Source organism: Eleutherodactylus coqui, chromosome 1 (assembly GCF_035609145.1).
Source record: "Eleutherodactylus coqui strain aEleCoq1 chromosome 1, aEleCoq1.hap1, whole genome shotgun sequence".
NCBI classification, from domain to species: Eukaryota; Metazoa; Chordata; class Amphibia; order Anura; family Eleutherodactylidae; genus Eleutherodactylus; species Eleutherodactylus coqui.
In genome coordinates this window covers 461,755,318-461,778,248 of record NC_089837.1, presented here as the reverse complement: position 1 = coordinate 461,778,248, position 22,931 = coordinate 461,755,318, and positions in this window count along the sequence as shown.

The following is a 22,931-nucleotide window of genomic DNA, read 5'->3' as shown; positions in this document are numbered from 1 at the left end:
ATGAGATATATAGATAGATATGAGATAGATAGATAGATAGATAGATAGATAGATAGGAGATAGATAGATAGATATATTCGATAGATAGATATTCAATAGATAGATAGATAGATATATTCGATAGATAGATATTCAATAGATAGACAGATATTCAATAGATAGATAGATAGATAGATATGAGATAGATAGATATGAGATAGATAGATGGATAGATGAATAGATAGATAGATATTAGATAGATAGACAGATATGAGATAGATAGATAAATAGTTATTTGATTGATAGATAGATATTAGATAAATAGATAGACATAAGATAGATAAATTGACATGAGATAGATAGATAGATAGATATGGGATAGATAGATAGGAGATAGATAGATAGATATGAGATAAATAGATAGACATGAGATAGATAGATTGACATGAGATAGATAGGAGATATATATATATATAGATAGATAGATATGAGATAAATAGATAGATATGAGATAGATAGATAGATAGATAGATAGATATGAGATAGATAGATAGATAGATATGAGATAGATAGATAGATAGATAGATAATGAGATATATAGATAGATATGAGATAGATAATTAGATAGATAGATAGAAAGATAGATAGATATGAGATAGATAGATAGATAGATATGAGATAGATAGATATGAGATAGATAGATGGATAGATGAATAGATAGATAGATATTAGATAGATAGACAGATATGAGATAGATAGATAAATAGTTATTTGATTGATAGATAGATATTAGATAAATAGATAGACATAAGATAGATAAATTGACATGAGATAGATAGATAGATAGATATGGGATAGATAGATAGGAGATAGATAGATAGATATGAGATAAATAGATAGACATGAGATAGATAGATTGACATGAGATAGATAGGAGATATATATATATATAGATAGATAGATATGAGATAAATAGATAGATATGAGATAGATAGATAGATAGATATGAGATAGATAGAAAGATAGATATGAGATAGATAGATAGATAGATAATGAGATATATAGATAGATATGAGATAGATAATTAGATAGATAGATAGAAAGATAGATAGATATGAGATAGATAGATATGAGATAGATAGATAGATAGATAATGAGATATATAGATAGATATGATATAGATAGATATGAGATAGATAGATAGATAGATAGATAGATATATTCGATAGATAGATATTCAATAGATAGACAGATATTCAATAGATAGATAGATAGATATGAGATAGATAGATATGAGATAGATAGATAGATAGATAGATAATGAGATATATAGATAGATATGAGATAGATAGATAGATAGATAGGAGATAGATAGATAGATATATTCGATAGATAGATATTCAATAGATAGATAGATAGATATATTCGATAGATAGATATTCAATAGATAGACAGATATTCAATAGATAGATAGATAGATATGAGATAGATAGATATGAGATAGATAGATAGATAATGAGATATATAGATAGATATGAGATAGATAGATAGATAGATAGATATGAGATAGATAGACTTAAAGCCAAAGACGGGTAAAGATCATCAGGAAGTATGAGAAGCTTTAACATGGAAGTTTTCCTTCTTCTCTCTGTTGGGATCAATTCCCATCTTTTGCCAAAAAAACCTTCCATAGGAATGTGAGCCCTGAATGTAGTCCCTGCTTTACATTATGCAAATAATGCAGAGGACAATAAATAAACACGTTTCCTAAAAACTTCTAACAGTATTTTAAAAGCTAGATAAAAGTGAAGGAGTACACTCCAATTGGTGACATATGACCCACAAGTGTCCTCAGCATTGGGTTACCCTGCAGTAGGGTCATTACTTAATACTACTTCAAACTGAGATCTTATTGCAGTACTTTGGACTACTTGATTACAAAGTACAGATGTGAGAGAGCGGACTTGATTTATCTGTGTGTAGTAGAAGTCAGGGGAACGCGCTTATATATTTTAACATGACATGTTGTCTTCTTCTGCCCCTCTCCATCATCATTCAGACTGAATAGAACTCTCCTCCCCCCTAGTTCTCCTTCCCAGCTATATGTGGAAGGGGTTGCACTTGCCTAAGGCTCTACAGGACAAATGGGTTTTGGAAGAAGAACATATTCCTTGAGGGAAGAACACCAGCATTGCAGGTGCCTACATGATGGGAGAAGGCAGGTACAGGAGGAGTGGACGGAAACGCAGAAAGATTAGGGAGAAGAAATAATAAATGATCTAACCTTGAAACAATATCTGAATGGAAAGAATACTAAAGTTATCCAGTTAAATTCTGCCCTGCGGCTCTCACTTACTGTCAGACCTACCACATGTACACAGTTCACTTAGTCTATATCTCAGGCCCTTCAAAAGGGTCAACTCTTGATAAATATCATGCCTGTACTATATCTACCTGTACATCATATCCTATTATTCATCAAATCTTGTGAAGGACTCATGGAGATGCCCTGTCATACGGAAATCTCATCAGAAGAAGCTCAAGAAAGATGAGCGCTTCTTGGCCCAGTGGCAAAAAGTGCCCACCATCCAACTGCTATTGAGGTTACTCACATACAATATATCCTACACGCATACACCCGATGGCCACTTTATCAGAGATCCCCATCTAGGAGCCCGGTAATGGCATGCTCTGAGCTGCTGATAGAGGAAAGAAGGTTTCTACACTAACATAGAAAGGGGTTCTTTACTGTAAGAGCAGTGAGACTATGGAACTCTCTGCCTGAGGATGTGGTGATGGCAAATTCGATAAAAGTACAAGAGGGGCCTGGATGTCTTTCTTGAGTGATACAATATTATGTGTTGTAATCATTAATAGTTTCCGAAGATTCGGTGATCCAGGGATCATGCCGATTGCCAAATTGGAGTCAGGAAGGAATTTTTTCTCTTAAATAGGGAAAATTGGCTTCTACCTGATTGTTTTTTTTTTTTCCATAGTGAGAAGTTCTAATCGTGAAAAGGCAGACATCTCCAATAATGGGGCCATTCAATGTATATATGCATAACTCTAAGTAAGTTGTAAATCATTGATAGAATATAGATTCTATACATATAATATGCAATATAGAGTTTAGGAATCAGTGAAGGTGGTTTCATATCTACGCTCAGGGGTTCGGGGAGCAGGAAAAGGGGAATCCCCTGGCTGAACGGGTCCATCTTATGACGGACCCAAACATCTCCGAACAGACCCCATTGACTATAATGGGGTATGTTTGCTTTTTGCTCAGCTTTTTGCTGGAAGACAAAGAGCTACATTCAGCACTTTTTCTTCCGGTATTCTGTGCCAGATCTGCGATGGAACCTCCAACCGGAGGTTCGAACACAGATGGGAAATCACTCTTAGATCTCTCCATGAGCCAATGCAGTTTTCATAGACCTCAGTAGAAAACAAGCCAAATGTTCGGCACCAGTAAAAAGTTTTAGAGATTTGTCTTGCTGTACATACACAAAAGAGCCGCACTATTATTCTGTGTAATGAGACAGCTATATCTAGCAGGTTTATATCACTGAACAATTAGCTGCAACAGAGAACCAGAGATTATTTGCTCCAGGTTTCCAGTTTATAGCGCAGTACAAGCAGCGTGGGTCCAAAATAATAAAAATATTGGAAAAAGTAGCATCATTGTAGTAATATAAAGCCAACCTGAAAGCACACAAATAATGAGCCGCATGCACTGTCTAGCTTGTACCACCAGGGAGTGCTCAAACAGGAGCACCATGATGTGCCAGAGAGCTGTGCATGCAGTATTCATATAACGGAGCCCTACAGTAATACTATCATACCTTACACAAATAATAGAGCTGATATTGTGAAATGGCCTAATGACGCTGCGGAGGCTGCAGGCCGTTTGCTTCTTCTGCTCTTTGAAGTATGTACATTTATCGCTGGCTGAGGAGACTAAGAACAACACAGGCTAAATAAATGACACCGTTCAAGATACAATATTACTTCTTAGCTGATGGCTACTGCGCTACAAGTTCCATTTATTATTAGATAAATTAACGATAATAATAGGGAAATTCCAGTTATAAAGTGTTACCTGTGAAAAATAACAGAGCTCAAACCTTCGGAAATTGGCTAATTCCTCATGCTAACGCTGTATTGCAGCCCTGTTTTGTATGGAGCCATAATAGGGTTAACATTCAAGTAGAGGAGCTTCTACTCTACCTCCGTACGCCTCTGATTGTAAAGGAAAATCATGGCGTGCTGTGTGTACAGCGATGTTCTAGTTTATATATATATATATATATATATATATATATATATATATATACTTACACCTTTCATGAAGAAAGATCATCAATAGATAATTGGTGAGATCCACTGCTGATGTTCCCCACTGATCAGCTGTTCACTGGGCCTGCTGTCAATGCAGATAGTGCTGGAAGCAGACAGTGCTGTCCATATTACAGTGGCCCAGGTTGGTACTGCAGGCTCAGTTCCCATTGAATTCCTGAGGCTAAGTCATTAATAGTACAAGTCCCAGACAAACAATGAACACACCGCTCTTGAGTGGAAAGAAGTTGACCATGTTTGAACTTTTTTCTGATAATTGGATAAAATATTGTTTGTTCTTATGAAATATTTTTCATCCACAAATGATCTTCCCTTGAAATAATATTCCTGGAAAGATGTTCGCTCATCCATCACTTGAGTTCAAATATGTATGGCCAGTTTGAATATCTTTAATGGCAAATATGGTCTAAAATGTCTATGCTTGGGCTGGCAAGATGAACGTTCAGCCACTGCTCAACCAGCTGCTGCTATTTGCCCCCCTCTCTGAGAGCAGCACAAGGTAGTGACAGCCACACTGGTCATGATCATAGTGATATGTCTGCGGTATGAATCTGTGCAGTAGTTTGGAAAAACTTGCATTTTATCAGTAGCAGCACATGCATAGAGGATTACAGGAAGTAGTCCTTGATATTCAGGAGTTGCAGCTAGCCATGCCTACCCCACGCTCAGGTCACTGATTGCCAGCTATCTCTCTATGCACAATAATAGGCAGGCAGCAGTGAATCAATGACCAGATGGCAAGTAGGTGAGGCTAGCTGCAGTTCATGAATATCAAAGACTACTTCCTGTAATCCTCTATATGTGTGCTGTTACTAATAAAATGCAAGTTTCTCCCAAAATACAGCAGACATATAATTGTAACTAGCGTGACTGTCACTACCTTGTGCTGAGAAAACTGTGAAAGATGGTAACAGAGTCTCCTTAATGTGTATGGGCACCTTTAAAGCCTCAACATACATTAGACAAACCCACCAATTTTGGGGAACCGGCTGATTGTCGGAGGTATATGAGGGCTTCCTGACCTTCCCCTGACAGATGATATACGTGATATACGTTATACTCCAAAGGCTGGGACCCAGAGCAAAATTTTGAATAGGGCCCCCTCAAGTATGAACATTTACCAGCCCCATGTAAAAGTTATGTGAAGGTCACATAAGAACACACTCTCCTGTCAGGTTGTGCCTAAAAAAACTCTATGACTGGGCAGCTAAGTGTGCCCTTACCCTTACAGGCAATTGTGTAACAGCTAAGCACTGATATGTTTCCTTAGACCAGACCCATGAATTATATTACATACTATATATACAAGGTGCAAATATCCCCATCATATACCAAGACCAACATAACCAATAATAACACCACACCAAAAAATATCGCCACACCAGGTACATATATTACCACTGCATAGTGATGAAATAATATCATATTGTTACTGCAAAAAAAAACTATTCAAAGACCAACATTACCACCATATAGTGGTAGATACCAGCTCTATACAAGTGCTCTGCAAACCATATAAGTGATTACAGTACTGTTATAGCCAGTGATCACACGTGATGTCCCCTCTGACTGATGTCATTCACTTATCCTTCTCTTCTCCATCCGGCCCAAAGCACCATGACAACGTCTTCCAGCCATAACTGGTCTCTGTAAAATTTAAACATAAAGACATCTTTAGTTCCTTGCTTTTTCAGCACCATCACTATGTTTTCCACACCTCTACATAATCTCCCCATTGATAGTACCCCAAACAGCAATAAGGCCCCACACATTAAGTGCCACTTCAAGTGCCCTTCGTAGAGCAAAAGTACCCCCTTTTATATCCTCGCACAGTAATAATGTCCCCCTTTAACCCCCATCAGTATATAATGCCCTCTTACACTTCTATCAGTAATAATATCCCTTTATCTCCCCATATACTGGTAGTAATAATGCCCTCTTTTATGCTGTAAAACAAAATAACACTGTAATTACGTCTTTCACACCCCACTCCGTTGAGGTCCATCCTCACTTCCGGGTACAGCGGTAATATGCTGCACAGCATCTGACCATTACAGCTAATCCCTGGTCTCAAAAGCTGAAGAAGTGAGTTTTATTTCATATTCATCCCAAACCTAGTAACTACATTCTCAGGGGGTCCGTCAGCCCAGGCCCCTGTGACCCATTGGTTATGTAGCAGCTGTTATAGCTGCTTCGGCAGTAGTTACACCCCTGGTGAGAGAGATTTTACATCAGGTCCCTGGAGATTAGGGCTATGCCTCAGCATAGCACCATGCATGAAATGCATTCATTCTAGTGGTCCCTGCCCCAGAGGAGCTTACAATCTAATTTTAGCCTGAATGATAGAAATGACAATGAAGGTCTTTACACATCATGTACTATTTATAACCATTAGGTGGGTTTAATATATACTTGAAGTAATTAATATTTACTTGGGAGTTATAATAAAGAATTTAAATTAAGAAGAGAATACAGTATTAATACATGGTCCAGATTAATTTAGAACATTTGACGTACATCTCAGGGATTAAAATGAGAGTAATTTATTCATTTGAAGCCTATGAAATTAATTTTGGCAAGTCAGATTAATTTTGCCTAAGATTCATTTGTATTGTTTACATCTTTTTCTAGTGATTGATATGTAATAGCGGAGGGGCGAGATGATTATTATTCTCGTGGCGGTTTCCTCTATTTTCAAATTAGCAACTTGGGAGATGTGGTGGTATTTTTAAATGAAAGTAATGGGTAAACGTAAAACATTGCTCATAGACAAAAGAGGAATTTACAGGGAGAAGGGATAGCTTCAATTGCCTTTGTTTTCCTCTCATTCATAAATTATGGAGGTTTAATTCTTACACCTAATTCTATTAGCTTACTTTTAATGTGCCCTTTGGTCGAGGCCAAACCAACTCTCTAGTACATAAAGAATGATACTTCAGGCCAGAGTATGGCTAGATTGCAGGGAATTGGTAGGGAAAGTATTATACAATCAGCCAGTACTCAATGCAGGAAAGATTTTTTTTTCTTCTTTGGGGGGGGGGGGGGGGTACTGGCTCTTATTAAGGAGACCCATTCTGTACTGATGAGGTGTAAGTATCCAAGAACAGCTGTCTGCAGACGGGTATCTGGCTTGGCTAACCAGTTAAAGGGTCGGATACTGACATGGTAACTACATCCAATAGGTGACACTAGCAAGTTAGTATTCTTCCGTCTGGCAGAGGAGTGAGTTACAGTTAGCCCCCTTCTTTATACATCCTTGTGAGTAAAACAGCAGTTTGAAAACCCCTTTGTGTATTAAATAATGGAAAACACAGGTATAAATGGGCATGTATATGCTGGATTTTCTCATGGTGGAGTGTACGGGCACGGTTATGCTTAGACTTTGCTGCCATACTGTACACATAAATAACAGCTGTCATACTGTGCTAATAAATAGTGATATTTTGTAATGAACAAATAATACATCCATATGAATGTTCCCAATAATACTGTTATTAGCACCACCATATCCATCAGATTGCTCTTATAAACAACAGAGACAGCAGGAAGTCCTCGATAAACACAGCTAAAAGAATACTACCTTCTCCTCAAACAATAGTGCCAACAGGCTGTTCAGTGTGGTATTGTCTGTGGAAGTCTAGGGCAATTAATGGTTTAAATGAATACAAGTAAGGCTGCCTGTCCACGGGCGTTGCGGTATCCCACGGTGGATCTCCGCCCTGGAGCAGGAGCCGGCATGCTGCGATTTGAATCGCTATGATTCTCCGCTCATGGACAGGGGGGCTGCGCTTTCCATAGCAACTCTATGGGAAGTGTGCATTGTGTTCCCCGCGGCTGGATTATTGCTGCGGGGAACGCAATGCAATAACGCCCGTGGACAGGCAGCCTAAGTATGTATAACTAGTAAAGAGTTTGCTCCTAAGCTCCCTCCAGTGGTGACTGCAGATAGCAATATTGTATGATCTATAGGAGTTATCCGCTTTTTAAGAAAAGATTAAAACTAGCTTCAAATGAGGTAAAGTATTAAAAAAACACTACCTATTCTCTGCCCCGGCGATCCAGTGCTGCAGTCCTGTGGACCTCGTTTACAAGTGGACAGCATGTGACCGCTGCAGTCAGTCAGTGGCCACACGTTCATACTACTGACCTCACCATTTAGCAATGGAAGCCATGATGCCAGACGTATGGCACATTACTGTCGAGGCCAAGAATTGCCAGTGGTCATTAGCTGTATGAAACATCACTATAAACACAGACCGGAGCAGGACCATGGGACAACAAGAGCTGGATCACCAGAGTAGATGAAAACTGAATATAGTTTTTTATGTTTTAGCACATTTGCAGCATTTTTTTCTCAAGGGGTTGTCTAGTTATGAGATATTGATGGCCTATCCTCAGGATAAGCGATCAATAGCAAACTGACAGAGTCTACCAGTCAGGACTCCTGCTGATCAGCTGTTCACTGGGCCACTGCACTTGTGCACTTAGATGATTTCTGCAGGAAGCAGCCAGCTCTATTCCTACTGCAGTAGCCAGATTTGCCTGCCATACCAAGCCTGGCCTCTACAGTGGGAATGAAGCTGTCTGCTTCATGCAGAAATGAGCTCAGTGCATGAATCCAAATAGCTGATCAGTGGGTGGTAAGCCCCCGCTGATCTACTACTGATGAAGTAAAATAGATCTGACAAAGAAGTCCTAATCAGCATAGAATATTGCATCTATTTAGAGTAAACACATGCACTTTATGCGCCTTCCATTTTATATCTATGCGCCTATCAAAACGCAAAGTACAATGTTGACAACAATATCCATAGTGGGAGAATTCAGGCTACCAAATGGACTATCACATCTGAAGTGTGGACAATCGCTGACGGGGGATTCCAGGAGACATCTGTATATAAATGATGGCTTTGCCCACAGTAGCGTTTACAATGTGTTCCTTCTATCTATAGCTTTCAGCTCTTATGTAATTTAGTCATTTCTAAGAAAAAGAAACACATCTGCACCCCAGCGTCTTCACATCTGGTTAGGGCCACTTGAAAGCAACTGATAAATGTTCCCTTTTCCTAATATATTACCCATACTAAAGGAGGAGAGGGCTGACCTCTGCACCACTGATGACACCTGCAGGACTTGCCCTGGTCTAGACACAGTTCATCTAATTATAGAGGAAGCCCTTGAGACCTTTTAAACAAGGTTACGTCTGAAGTGAGGCAAAACACAAGTTTGGGGGGGACAGTATCAGAGGAGAATATCATCATTTAATTTTCATATGATCCGGTTCCATTGGTTTATGGCTTTCTATGAAATTGGTCATAGAGTGTATCTGGTTGACATAGAGAAATTAGTGATAGGCATAAATTATTACAGCGCTGTGGAATATGTTGCCACAATACTAATAAAAAAGTGGGAAAAAAGAAGTTTTGCACATCGGCTAATATTTACAGTGCACATGGGATTGGTTTATTTTTTGTGGGAGTGGCTACTGAATGACCATATGACTAACATATACTCATTGACAAGAAAAATAATGCACCAAGAAGGAGTTGTTGGAATCACACACACACACACACATATATATATATATATATATATATATATATATATAAAGTCTCCTTTGATTCTAACTTTACAAAACTGTACAATTCCAAGGAGGCTCTAATAGGCCTCTAGCCTGGATACATGATGAGATACGGTTGGGCATGAAGGCATATAGGCTCCATATGTCATTCTATGGCACATTTGCCTACAGATGTTTCAATTGGGCCTCCAGATCCTGGACACTCATAGACTGCCGAAGCTGGCATCCCAGCTGGTCACATAAATGCTCAAGTTGGCGATACATCTGCTAACCGGGCAGGTCAAGGAAGTGTGGCACCTTGGGGAGGCATTCCTGGGAAACTCTTGGTGTGTGTGGGTAACCATTGTCCTGCTGGAAAATGCCTGTTGGATGCCCTGCCATGAGAGGCAACACATGTGGCTTCGGGATATCCTGAACATATTGCAGAGCTGTTAGTGTCCCTCAATCGCTACTAGGGGTGTCTGACTGTTGTATGTAATGGCTCCCTAGATCATCATACCAACAGTTGGTGCAATGTGTGGCTCTACGGTGAAGGTAGGATTTAAGCGCTCACCACGAGGCCTCCATACTCAAACATGATTGTCATTGGCTCCCAAACAGAACCTGAATTTGTCGCTAAAGACGATATAGTTCCAGTCCGTAGCGGTCCAGGTTTCTCTTTAACGACACCACTGCAAACAAAGGCAATGCTGTTGGGGTATAGCAGGACATGTAACAGATGCCATGACACCGAATTTCCTTCTGCTAAGTACCTATAAATGGTCCTGGTAGAGACGGATCCTGTAATGAAGGCACCTCCTGTGTCTGCATGATGGACAACAAAAACTGTTGGATCTGCTCGTGCTTGTTGGCGGATCAAACGTTCTACTCCAAGTGGTCTGTCTAAGTGGTATTCGAGGGTGGATGCCTAAGCAATTGGTTTTATTAGCCATTGTGACAAAGCCCCAGTTAGTTGTGTATTCTGGTTTTGACTCCTGCTTGATTCCTGACAATTCTGACTTCTGTGCACCCTGACCTTAGCTATGCTTACTAGACTTTGTTATTCCTTGCTATGACCTTCTGCCTTGAACTTGTTATTTCTACTGTACTGCTAGCCTCGAACTCTGCTACGATTTTGCTTAAGCTCCTGTTCACATAATCAGGTTCTGCTTCTCAGCTCAATGCAGCATCAGTAGCCACATAACCAGGACTATTTGCGTGCGTAATGACTTGGGGGCCCTGGAGCATTTGGAGGGGTGAGGCGTGAAAACCAGGGTTCCCCAGGTGCTGCCATTTTAGATAGCTCACAACCAAACTAGCGTGTGGCAAGGCAGATCCATATCTATCTGCCTAACCTTCTCCCATTAATCTGATATTGATCTTAAAGGGCCACTCCAGGGAATGCATTTTTCATTCACTATGCAATTGGTCCCCCAGTACATATAAGTCGACTACTGTTACCTCGTTTAGTTATTCCTTTTAATCTGAAACTCTTGTCTGTTTTCTCCTCCATCGGTCATGTGATCTCAATTCTGCCCAGCTGAGATTTACCAGGGTTCATGTGTTCAGTTTCTAGTCAGTTTCTCACTCAGCATAATCCCTGTATACTGCTATTACTTGGACCCTGCCACGCAAACCCCTTAACGGGTAACACAGAAACACCTATCTCTGTTACTACTGATGATTAGAGGCTCCTGTCACACAGTTGTAATAGAGATCACAGCTCATCTGCCTGTATATTTATGGTCTGTAGCTTATTTAGGTGAAGACGGAAGGTAATAGCAGTATCCTCCGAGCAGGCAGAGATGGTACTGGCTCTAGCTACTGAGGCATCATGGGAATGTTAGTATAGCATACAAAAAGTGAGCAGGGAGAAATCTCAGCATCAAGATGGTACCTGATAAGCATGGGAGTGACTGCAATATAGAGAGTAGACCTCCAGAGTGTCACATTCAATCAGGTAAGTGGTGCAGAGATGGAAAAATGTGTTTTCACTGTAGTAGCTCTTAAACATAAAAATATTGGAGAACCACTTTTTAGGGTAATTTTACATGTAGCAAAATTGAGGCGGGGTTTCCACAGTGGAAAATCCACCCCAAAATCTGCAATTGTGTGGATTTTGCTGCGGAATTTGCCACTGATCTACAGCTGACTTCACCCCTTCAATTGCAATGAATGAAATCTACTGTGGATCCGTGGCAAAAACCGTGTAAACATCCGCAGCATTTCCGCTACATGTAAACGTCCCCTTAATTAACATTTCTTATACTGCTAAACAAAATAGTATAAGGGCTAATCAGATAGTTAAAAACGGTCTTTTTTCATATAAGCGTTTATATTTTATTTAGCGGTTTTCTATTGTATCAGTGGATTGGACAATTTACGCCTTTATTTAGTATTTAGCTTTTTTTCCATTTTCCTTTTACTTGGTGAAATCAGTGGTTTCAGCTACTGTGAGATAAAGCAAGAAAAAGACTGACCCAATATTGAAATGTGAGGTCGGCACTAAATATGAGAGATATTACATGTGTAGGTAATGCGTGTTCAATGATAGGAATATATATTATTTACTAGCAACATTGTGAAAGGAGAAGAAAGGGCATTATTTTTCTAACACAATCTCTGCCATAAATACCAAAGCTCTTTTCTCAGGGGGCTTGTAATAAAGGGGGGAGGTGGAGTGGGGGTTTCTGAACTTTTGGGGAATGTCATCTAGGCGGGAATGGGTTAACCACAGTGGAATGTCTCAAATACTGACCCTTGACTTCTGCAATTACACCTGCAAAACTCAAAGGATTTATGACTGTCTGAGGACAAGGGCACTGCAGAAAAGCCATGCACAAATAAACAGAGGCCTGCGGAGAGACACAGACACACAGACACATACATATACAGAACAACACAGACACACAAAGGTCCATATATCACCTTCACAGACTGAAGCAGTCAATAGGTTATTTTCTAAGTTCCAATTTCCAGCACAGTAAAATATCCCGACGGTCAATGTGGCTGATTTCTTGTATTCGCAGCTCACTGCATTGTATACGTGACGCTACTTTACAATTCTTTATCCTTTTGCACTAAGGATATCATTAAAGGGGTTGTACCAGAATTTCAGTATATCCCCTATCCACAAGATAGGAGGTAATATAGCTGATCAGTGGGGGTCTCACCAGTGGGACCTCCGCCAATCTCGAGAACGGCACTCCCATGTCCCGCTCTCTGGTTACTGCACCCCCTGCAGTGACGTCACTGAGAATGGAGCAATGGTCAGTGCTCCATTCATTTCAATGGGGCTGATGGAAATATCCAAGCAGATGCGGATAGATATCACGTCAGTCCCTTTGAAAGTGAATGGAGCACTGATGCAGTAATACCACGGCGAGGAGGACGGCGGACATGGGACTCCAGTTTTTGAGATCGGCGGGGTCTCAGTGGTGAGACCCCCACTGATCAGCTTGTTAGCCCTACTCTGTAAATACCGTGTTTCCCTGAAAATAAGACAGTGTCTTATATTAATTTTTGTTCAAAAAGGTTTAACTTTTTTACATGTATAGCTGCCTGGACACTATTTAAATTGACTTTTTAAATTAACTGTTAGCAGGGCTTAATTTTGGAATAGGGGTTATATTTCAAGCATCCTCAAAAAGCCTGAAAAATCATTTTGCATCCTCAAAAATTCTGGAAAATCATGATATGTCTTATTTTCAGGGTATGTCTTATTTTCAGGGAAACAGGGTAGGGGATAACTTTAAATTCTGGTAAAATCTCATTTTAAAAACGACATCATGTGAAAGAAAAAGTATAGATGCTTACAATATCATGGGCTTATAGGGTGACAATATATGCCATGTGAATGGCAGAGCAGCATGTACATGACCTGTACATAGGCACTGTGTCTCCATATGGTGCTCCGTAATACTTATGTACTACAAAATCCAATAGAGCATGCCACACATATTTTTTTGTTGGCTACATACAGGGAAAAAAGTCCAGATGCCTCTGTGTATTGGTAAATAGTTTTGTGTACAAAAGACAAAGGTATTAGTGTACTTCACACTTTTTTCTGTGCAGATTCCACCTCTAAAACCATGTATTTAGCCCTTGTGAATGGGCTAAATCCGCTTGTGGAATTTGAAAAAAATGCAGATCCTGCTTGGATCCGCCTTAAAAAGTAACATTCAGAAGTAACCGGCCACCTCCCTAATGAAGAGGCCTCTGAGTTCCGAAAGTTTGCAAATATAATTTTTCTGGTTGGCCAATAAAGGCATCACCTCTATAATACTTTTGTCTCTTTTGTAGAAAGCTATTTAATACCACATTGCTTCTATGGGAGACTATCTACCTAACGCAGAGGCACCATATGGCAGCACATGGAGTTATACATACAAGCCGCATGCATGTAGCACTGCCTAGAGAATTGGCCTTACACAGACAATGCATTTGTAACAAAACCTTTTGTTCCGCTTACGGCAACTACACATATGCTGTATCTGCAGGGGCAAATCTGCAGTAAATAAGCAAGAAATCCCCAGTGGCAGAATCCATACCTGAATAGTGCAGATTTTGTAACGGATCTTCCTTGAATTTTAACCCTTGTATTTCAAGAGTTGATATCCGTAGCACAGATCCTCAGCATTAACAGTCTTCTTCTGTCTTCTGGAGGCGGGGGATTGAAAAATTCCTGCCTCCAGAGAGCACTGCCTCTGATTGGTTGAGCGCTGTGACCAATCAGAGGCAGCACCCAGCCGTCCTTAAATGACAGCTGAGCACTGCCTGTGATTGTTGACAGCGCTCAGCCAATCACAGGCAGCACTCAACCATTCAGTGAATTCAATGAATGGCTGAGCGCTGCCTGTGATTGGCTGAGCATTAAAATTTCCACCCCATGCACGGCGAACATCAGGTGGTGGAGTATAGAATGGGTTCAGGAGCTGATTATGGCTGTTAACTCTTTAAATGCCCCTATTGGCGTTTGGGGGTCCGGAATGGTTCACCCTAAATGAGATTGCAGGGATCCATCATGGCAGCCAGGGGTCCAGGGCTGCCATGAATGGTCAGAATACAGTGTAATAGTGCGCCATAAAAGTCTGTATGATTAAAATATCACATTATTAATCCTGCATGGTGAACACCGTCAGAAAAAAATACATGCAATGCCAGAATTGTGCCTTTTTGGTCTCCCTATCATCAAGAAAAAATAGAATTTTTTTCCATTTTGCCTTCCCTTTTAATTTTTTTATTTTGAATGTACAAGTTTTATTGAGTTTGTAAATTTTCGAACAATTCCCACCTTGGGGACTTACATAGTAACGTAGTGTGTAAGGCTGAAAAAAGACTTATGTCCATCCTCTTCAACCTATTACCCCCAATGTTGATCCAGAGGAAGGGGGAAAAAAGCCCAAGGAGGTAGAAGCCAATTTTCCCCATTTAAGAGAAAAAAATTCTTCCTGACTCCAATCCACCCCACTTAGAAATTTGTAAAAGTTTTCGAATACATTATATAGTACTTTAAATGATACCATTGAAAAGTATAACTCTGCCCCCCAAAAAACAAGCCCTCATGTTGCTATCTTGCCTGAAAAATAAAAAAAATTATGATTTTTAGTAAGTGGGGAGGAAAAAATGCAAATGATTAAAACAAAAAGTTTGCCTACTCCTCACACCGCAATCTCTGGTAGGGTAGGACTGCCTCCCTTTTGCGTGCCAAGCTTGGTAGACAAAACAGCTTTACGAGGAGCTGACACAAGACTGACATGAAGGGAGTAGAGGTGGAAAGCAGGGATATATCTTTTGATCATAACTTAGCAACTGTCAAGACAGAAAACTCAGGGTGGCACATCAAAGTACCAGAGGGTCCTCAAGTGAGCACAGGCTCCGACACAATAATGGGGACCGGCTACAATATGGTAGTATCAGATAATAGATGAGTGCAGGAGTGAGGAGATCAAATTCCCAGCAGCTGCTTTTTCTGTTTCCATCAAAAGAACTGCTATTTATTATGCCTGTATCCGGTCAATGGATAGACCATCATGATGGCCATGAAAGTGTAAGAGCAGCATCTCTGCTTTCTCTACTCATAGCATACATGAGCACACTAGGGACTTGCTGTATATACATTAAATGGGTATTGAGGAGAATCTGTCAGCTACTATGAGCCCAATAAACTAAAGTTATGGACTGGTAGTAGCCGAAGCACTGAGACTGTGGATGTGACAGTTAGGGCTCCTACCCACTAGTGATATGTTTTTTTGCGATGCGAGAGCGAGTGAATATGCATGATTATGAAACCAATGATTTTCAATGGTTTCATACTCACTTGCAATGTTTTTACTTAAGCTTCGCAGCGCTAAGAAAAATCTGCGCTATCGCCCATTGTTCTCAATGGGGCCGGTGGCAGCAGCACCATCCCCATTGAAAGGATAGGGAGTATATTGTGCTCCCCTGACACAGCTGTGACAGCTATGGCAAGAGATCCCTCCATCCTTGCGGGGACCGCGGGGATGAAGGAATCCTTTGCCACAGCTGTCACAGCTGTGGCAGAGGTTTGCGATGCTATCCCATTGCTTTCAGTGGGCCCGGCGCTGCTGCAGCCCCATTGAAGGCAATGGAATGAAGTCCACCACCGCGGAGATGATTTTCGGGGAAGGGCTTGACATATAAGCCCTTCCATGAAAATCAGCCCTAGCTGTAAAAAAAAAAAAGAAACTTACCTCCAATAGCTGCCCAGCTCTTCTCTCTGGCCCCAGCAGTCGTCTTTTGTCTTCTGGAGGCCGGGGCTTAAAAAATCCCTGTTTCCAGAAAGAGCTGCCTCTGATTGTCTGAGTGCTGTGACCAATCGGAGGTAGCGCCCAGTTGTCATTAAATGACAGCTGGAAGCCTCATGTGATTGGTCACAGTGCTCAGCCAATCACAGACAGCCTCAGCCATTCATTGAATTCACTGTGCTGCCTGTGATTGGCTGAGTGCTGTAACCAATAACAGGCAGCGCTCAGCTTTCATTCAATGACGGCTGGGTGCTGCATCTGATTGATCACAGCGCTCAGCCAAACAGAGGCAGCACTCAGCCATTTTTCAATCCCCGACTTCCAGAAGACAGAAGACGACTGCTGGGGCCGGAGAGAAGAGCCGGATTGCTCTTCTAGGTGAGTTAATTTTTTTTTTTTACAGCCAGTGCTGATTTTCAGGGAAGGGCTTATGTTTCAAGCCTTTCCCTGAAAATCATCGCCGTGGTGGTGGACTTCATTCCACTGCTTTCAAGGGGGCTGAAGCAGCGCCGGCCCCATTGAAAGCAATAGGATAGCATAACGGACCTCTGCCACAGCTGTGATAGCTGTAGCTGAGGATTCCTTCATCCCTGTGGTCCCCGCGAGGATGGAGGGGTCACCTGCCATAGCTGTCACAGCTGTGTCAGGGGAGCACAATGTACTCCCTATATTTTCAATGGGGCTGGCACTGCTGCCACCGGCCCCATTGAAAACAATCGTCGATAGCACAGATTTTTCTTAGTGTTGCGAGGCTTCAGTGAAAACATTGGTTTCATAATCAGGCATTTTCACTCGCTCTCGCATCGCAAGAAAACATATCGCTACTGGGTAGGAGCCCTTCTACTTACCCTCCTCAGCACCCCCTGCTGTCCTCTTGCAAAGCTGTGGCTGCATGCATCCCATGGACTATATAGGCTTGTGCACAGAATGAGACAGTTTCTGCAAGTCAATGTCTGAACTTCTAACAGGTCTTGTAACATGACTGGAAATATAAGCCAAAGACAGAACCTTCTCCAGAAGGAAAAGATTACCAGGCACAGACAGTGTTTCAGGGTTTTTGACCCTCATTAGTATACAGTAAGTTTGTGGCTTGGCTGGGTGAGAAGCCAATTAAGTGAGCCAGAAGGGGTAATGTTTCTCTTTAGGGAGAACCCCTAGTAGGTGTGAGGAGACTTATAGGTTCAAGCATGCTCAGCATAATAGAAACTTTACCGCTCTTGACCCTCATCAGAGGCATCTCACCCAGTAAGCCATCAACCTACTACTGTACATTGATGAAGAGCAAACCCCCCTTGAAACAGCTGTCTGTACATGGTTATCTTTTCCTTCTGGAGAAGACTCTATCTTTGGCTTATATTACCAGTTATGTTACAATGTCTGTTAAAAGGTCAGACATTGACTTGCAGGAATACTACCCTCTAATAGGTGGCGCTGTAGAGGCATTGTACCATCTTCCATTTGCAGACAGAATGAGAGGACTAGCTGCGTGGACCTATATAGTCTGCAGGATGCATGCAGATGCAGCTTTGAGATTGGACAGCGGCAAGAAAGATAAGTGTCATATACCGGACTTAGCACTTCAGCTCCTATAAACCGATAGCTTTAGTTTATGGGACTGATAGGAGCTGACAGATTCCCTTTAAACAAGTGAAAGTGAATAGTAACATTTGTTACATTTCTGTTCCTACAAAATAACAATTTACATCATGACATTGGCAAAATGAATTTATTCTAAAGAAGTGACCTATTTGGGGACACAGTCTATTTAAATAAATACAAATAAAAGGACAAGAATTCCGAGTAGAATGGGCCGGCACTGCAATATCTTTGGCTCAAATACACAGAAACCTTATCGGTTGTCTAGTTATACAATGCACAAGTGCCAGTTTGGTGCTGAATAAGCGTTTTTTTCTTTTCTGCTGAGCCAGCAGGCTGCATTCTCTCTGATGCTTTACTGTAAAAATGTAAAGTGCATAAACTAGTTTAAAATTATAAAATGATCTATTTTACTAATTTACATACATTTATAATGCATTTAGAAAGTCTTCAGTCCCTTTCACTTCTTTACATTTTGTTATGTTGTGGCCTTGTGCAGATGGAAAAAAAAGTTTCAAGTTATTCCCCCATCATTCTTCACTCAATAATACCCCATAATAATGACAAAGCAAAAACAGAATGTTAGAAATCTTTGAAATAAAAAAAAAAATGAAAAACTAACATTTTGCATTGATATAAGTATTTAGACCCTTTGGTATGAGACTAGAAATTTAGTTCTAGGGGCCTCCCATTTTTCTTGATCATCCTTGATATGTTTCTACACCTTGATTGGAGTCACCTGTGTTGAATTCAGTTGATTGGACATAGTTTTAAAAAACACCCCCCTGTCTATATAAGGTCTCACAGCTCACAATGCATATTAGAGCTCCTACACACTTGCGTTTCTTTTACTGCTGCGATATCGCTGCCTTTTTTTCAGTTGACCAAGAACTCAATGGTCACTCTCGCTGAACTTTGAAGATCCTGTGTGCGGATGGAAGAAGAAACTTCGAGAAGGTCAGCCATCACTGCAGTACTCCACCAATCTGGGCTTTATTGCAGAGTGGCCAGAAAGAAGCCTCTCCTCAGTTAAATACACATGAAAGTCCACCTGGGGTTTAACAAAAGCACCTAAAAAAAGTCTCAGACTGTGAGAAACAAGATTCTTCGGTCTGATGAAACCAACATTGAACTTGTTGGCCTCAATTCTAAGGGTTATGTCTGGAGGAAACCAGGCACTGCTCATAACCTGCCCAATGCTATACAGTAAAGGATGGTGGTGGCAAAATCATGTTGTGGGGGTGTTTTTCAGTGGCTGGGACAGGGAGACTGATCAAGGTTGATGAAAGCTGAATGGAGCAACGTACAGAGATATTCTTAACGCAAAACCTGACCCTGAAGCACAAGGGACCTCAGACTGGGCAGAAGGTTCACCTTCCAACAAGACAATGACCCCCAAGCACACAGCCAAGACAACACAGAAGTGGTATTGGGACAACTCTGTGAATGTCCTTCAGTGGCCCAGCCACAGCCCTGACTGAACCCAATAAAAAATCTCTGGAGAGACCTGAAAACGCTGTCCACAGACACTCCCATCAATCCTGACAGAGCATGAGAAGATCTCTAAAGAACGGCAGAAAATCTCCAAATCCAGATGTACAAACCCTGTGACATCATACCCAAGAAGACTGGAGGCTGTAATCACTGCAAAAGGTGCTTCAATTAAGTGCTGAATACAGGGTGTGAATACTTATGTCAATGCAACATGTTAGTCTTTCATTTTTGAAAAATGTACAAAGATTTCTAACATTCTATCTTCACTTTGTCATTATGGGGTATTGAGTATGTTTTTGTAGTGATGGTGGGATACCAGTGTACTCAGAGGAAACCCATGCAAACATTGGAAGACACGATCAATAAAGCCAGAGCTTTGCAGGGGTCGCCCGTATGAAGCTCCATTCTTCCCGTGAAATCTACTGGGATTGCTGATGAAGGCTCTGACAGCTACGTGATCAGAGGTTTGATGAGAGTTTTTTATTAAAATGATACCAAAAAGTTATTGAGTTCTTCTCTGTCGTTAATAAAAATTCCAATCCACCGTCTCTTAGTTCCAATTGCTTCTGACCAGAGGCGTAACTTGAAGCTCCTGGGCCCCAATGCAAAACCTGTAACAGGGCCCCCAACTATAATGCTTTATTCATAGTACTGGGCTCCCTATATGGAGAAGAGAGGCCTTATGGGCCCCCTAAGGCTCCTGGGCCCGGGTGCAACCGCATCCCCTGCATCCTCTATAGTTACGCCCCTGCTTCTGACGATCACTGCAGATCCCATATGGGCCGTCATCTGGCCCTGAATGCAGGATGTTACAAAGTGTTTTCTTGCTTTAACATAACTGATGTGAAAACAGCAGTTTTGCATGTAGAATAAACTCATATCATCAATGCGGGTAATGACCCACACTCCAATATGTGAAACTCCAGCTTCTCGGAAACGTCATATATGTTTACTAATACTTTATTGACACCACTATATTTATTTGATTTGTGAATCTATATCCCTTTCCATAAAAACCTTCTGCAGCATGTAAGACCTAGTTCCTTCAAGTTTTGTCTCAAATATATAAATCGGCAATACATAGCTGATACTAGTCATTTCTCAACCACAAGATGGCGCCGTGTATTATGTGTGTAGTATCAGAGCTGCATTGCTACAAGTACTGTGGATGAATTTCTATGACATCCTGTGGCACCTCTATAAAGTGCATGAAAAGTTGGTGTTAGTTAGACAGCATATGTTTTTACTATTATTTTTTGTGTTAACTCTCACTAGAGTATTTGAAGAAAAAAAAAACACCTCCTGACTTGTTCCTGTTCAGTGATCTGCTCACTCCGACACATTTAGTAGTCCTATTTCTCTCCCCTAAAGAAATGAAAGGATGAAAGGTGACTTTCAAAGATCAGGTAGCAGCTGTCAGACTGTGCAGGAGCGTGGTGGGGACTGGTACGTGTGGTGGATCACTGAACAGGAATATATGAGGAAAACTTTTCCAAAGTAACTTCTGAACTTCAGTGAATGTCAGGGCTGAATGTGAGGATGGCGATGCAACTTTGTTTCAATACATTAAGGCAGATCAATCCTGTCGGTAATGCTGGAGTCATGAAGAAATTATTCTGCAACTTTTTTTTTACATTTCACTGAAAAGTATTAATGTCCCTTAGAGCTCATACACTTGGTTGCATTAAGGCTCAGTGTTATAAGGAGCCATTATAGACTTTACATCTAAACCGGACACCGAATCACCTCGTCCGGATCACAAGTAATACACTAGAAGGAGTTTTTGTAGTCAAATTAATTTTTGTCTGTGTGATTGTAACATTAATATAGGTAATGGAATACAATATCAGAGCAAAAGGATAAATTAGTGCGGAAAACTGAATACTTGAAGGGGGGCTCTAGTACCCTGTTGTACCGCCTCTAGCTTGGATACAAGATGTGATACAGGCAGGCATGGAGGCTCTAGTACCCTGTTGTACCACCTCTAGCTTGGATATAAGATGTGATATGGAGGGCATGGAGGCTCTAGTACCCTGTTGTACCGCCTCTAGCTTGGATACAAGATGTGATATGGAGGGCATGGAGGCTCTAGTACCCTGTTGTACCACCTCTAGCTTGGATACAAGATGTGATATGGAGGGCATGAAGGCTCTAGTACCCTGTTGTACCGCCTCTAGCTTGGATACAAGATGTGATATGGAGGGCATGGAGGCTCTAGTACCCTGTTGTACCGCCTCTAGCTTGGATACAAGATGTGATATGGAGGGCATGTAGGCTCTAGTACCCTGTTGTACCACCTCTAGCTTGGATACAAGATGTGATACAGAGGGCATGGAGGCTCTAGTACCCTGTTGGGCCACCTCTAGCTTGCATGTAAGAGGTGATACGGGTGGGCATGGAGGCTCTAGTACCCTGTTGTACTGCCTCTAGCTTGGATACAAGATGTGATATGTGCGGGTATAGTGGCTCTAGTGCCATGTTGTACTGTCTCTAGTTTAGATGCAAGATGTGATACGGGCGGGCATGGAAGCTCTAGTACCCTGTTGTACCGCCTCTAGCGTGGATACAAGATCTGATACAGGGGGGCATGGAGGCTCTAGTATCCTGTTGGGCCGCATTTAGCTTGGATACAAGATGTGATACAGGTGGGCATGGAGGTTCTAGTACCCTGTTGGGCCGCCTGTATCTTGAATGCAAGATGTGATACGGGTAGGCAGGGAGGCATACAGGTTTCGAATGGTATCCTGTGGCATATCGGTCCACATTTGCTGTACCTGAGCCTCCAGATCATGCAAACCCATAGGCTGCTAAAGTTGGTATTTCAGATGGTTCCATACATGTTCTATTAGGAATAAATCTGCCGACCGGGCAGCCACGGAAGTGTGACAATGTTGTGGGTACATTCCTACGACCCCCTTGTGTGTGCGGCCGAGCATTATCCTGCTGGTAAATGCCTCTTGGAAGATGCCACAAGTGGCTGCAGGATGTCCTGAACATATCACTGAGCTGTCATTGTCCCTCGTACCACTACTAGGAGTGACTGACTGTAATATGTGATGACCCCCAAAGACCATTACAGCAGCAGGAGGGGACAGTGTGCCTCTCTACAGCAAGGGCAGGATTAAGCCGCTCACCTCTAGGTCTCCAGACATGAACCCGGCTATCGTTAGTGCCCAAAC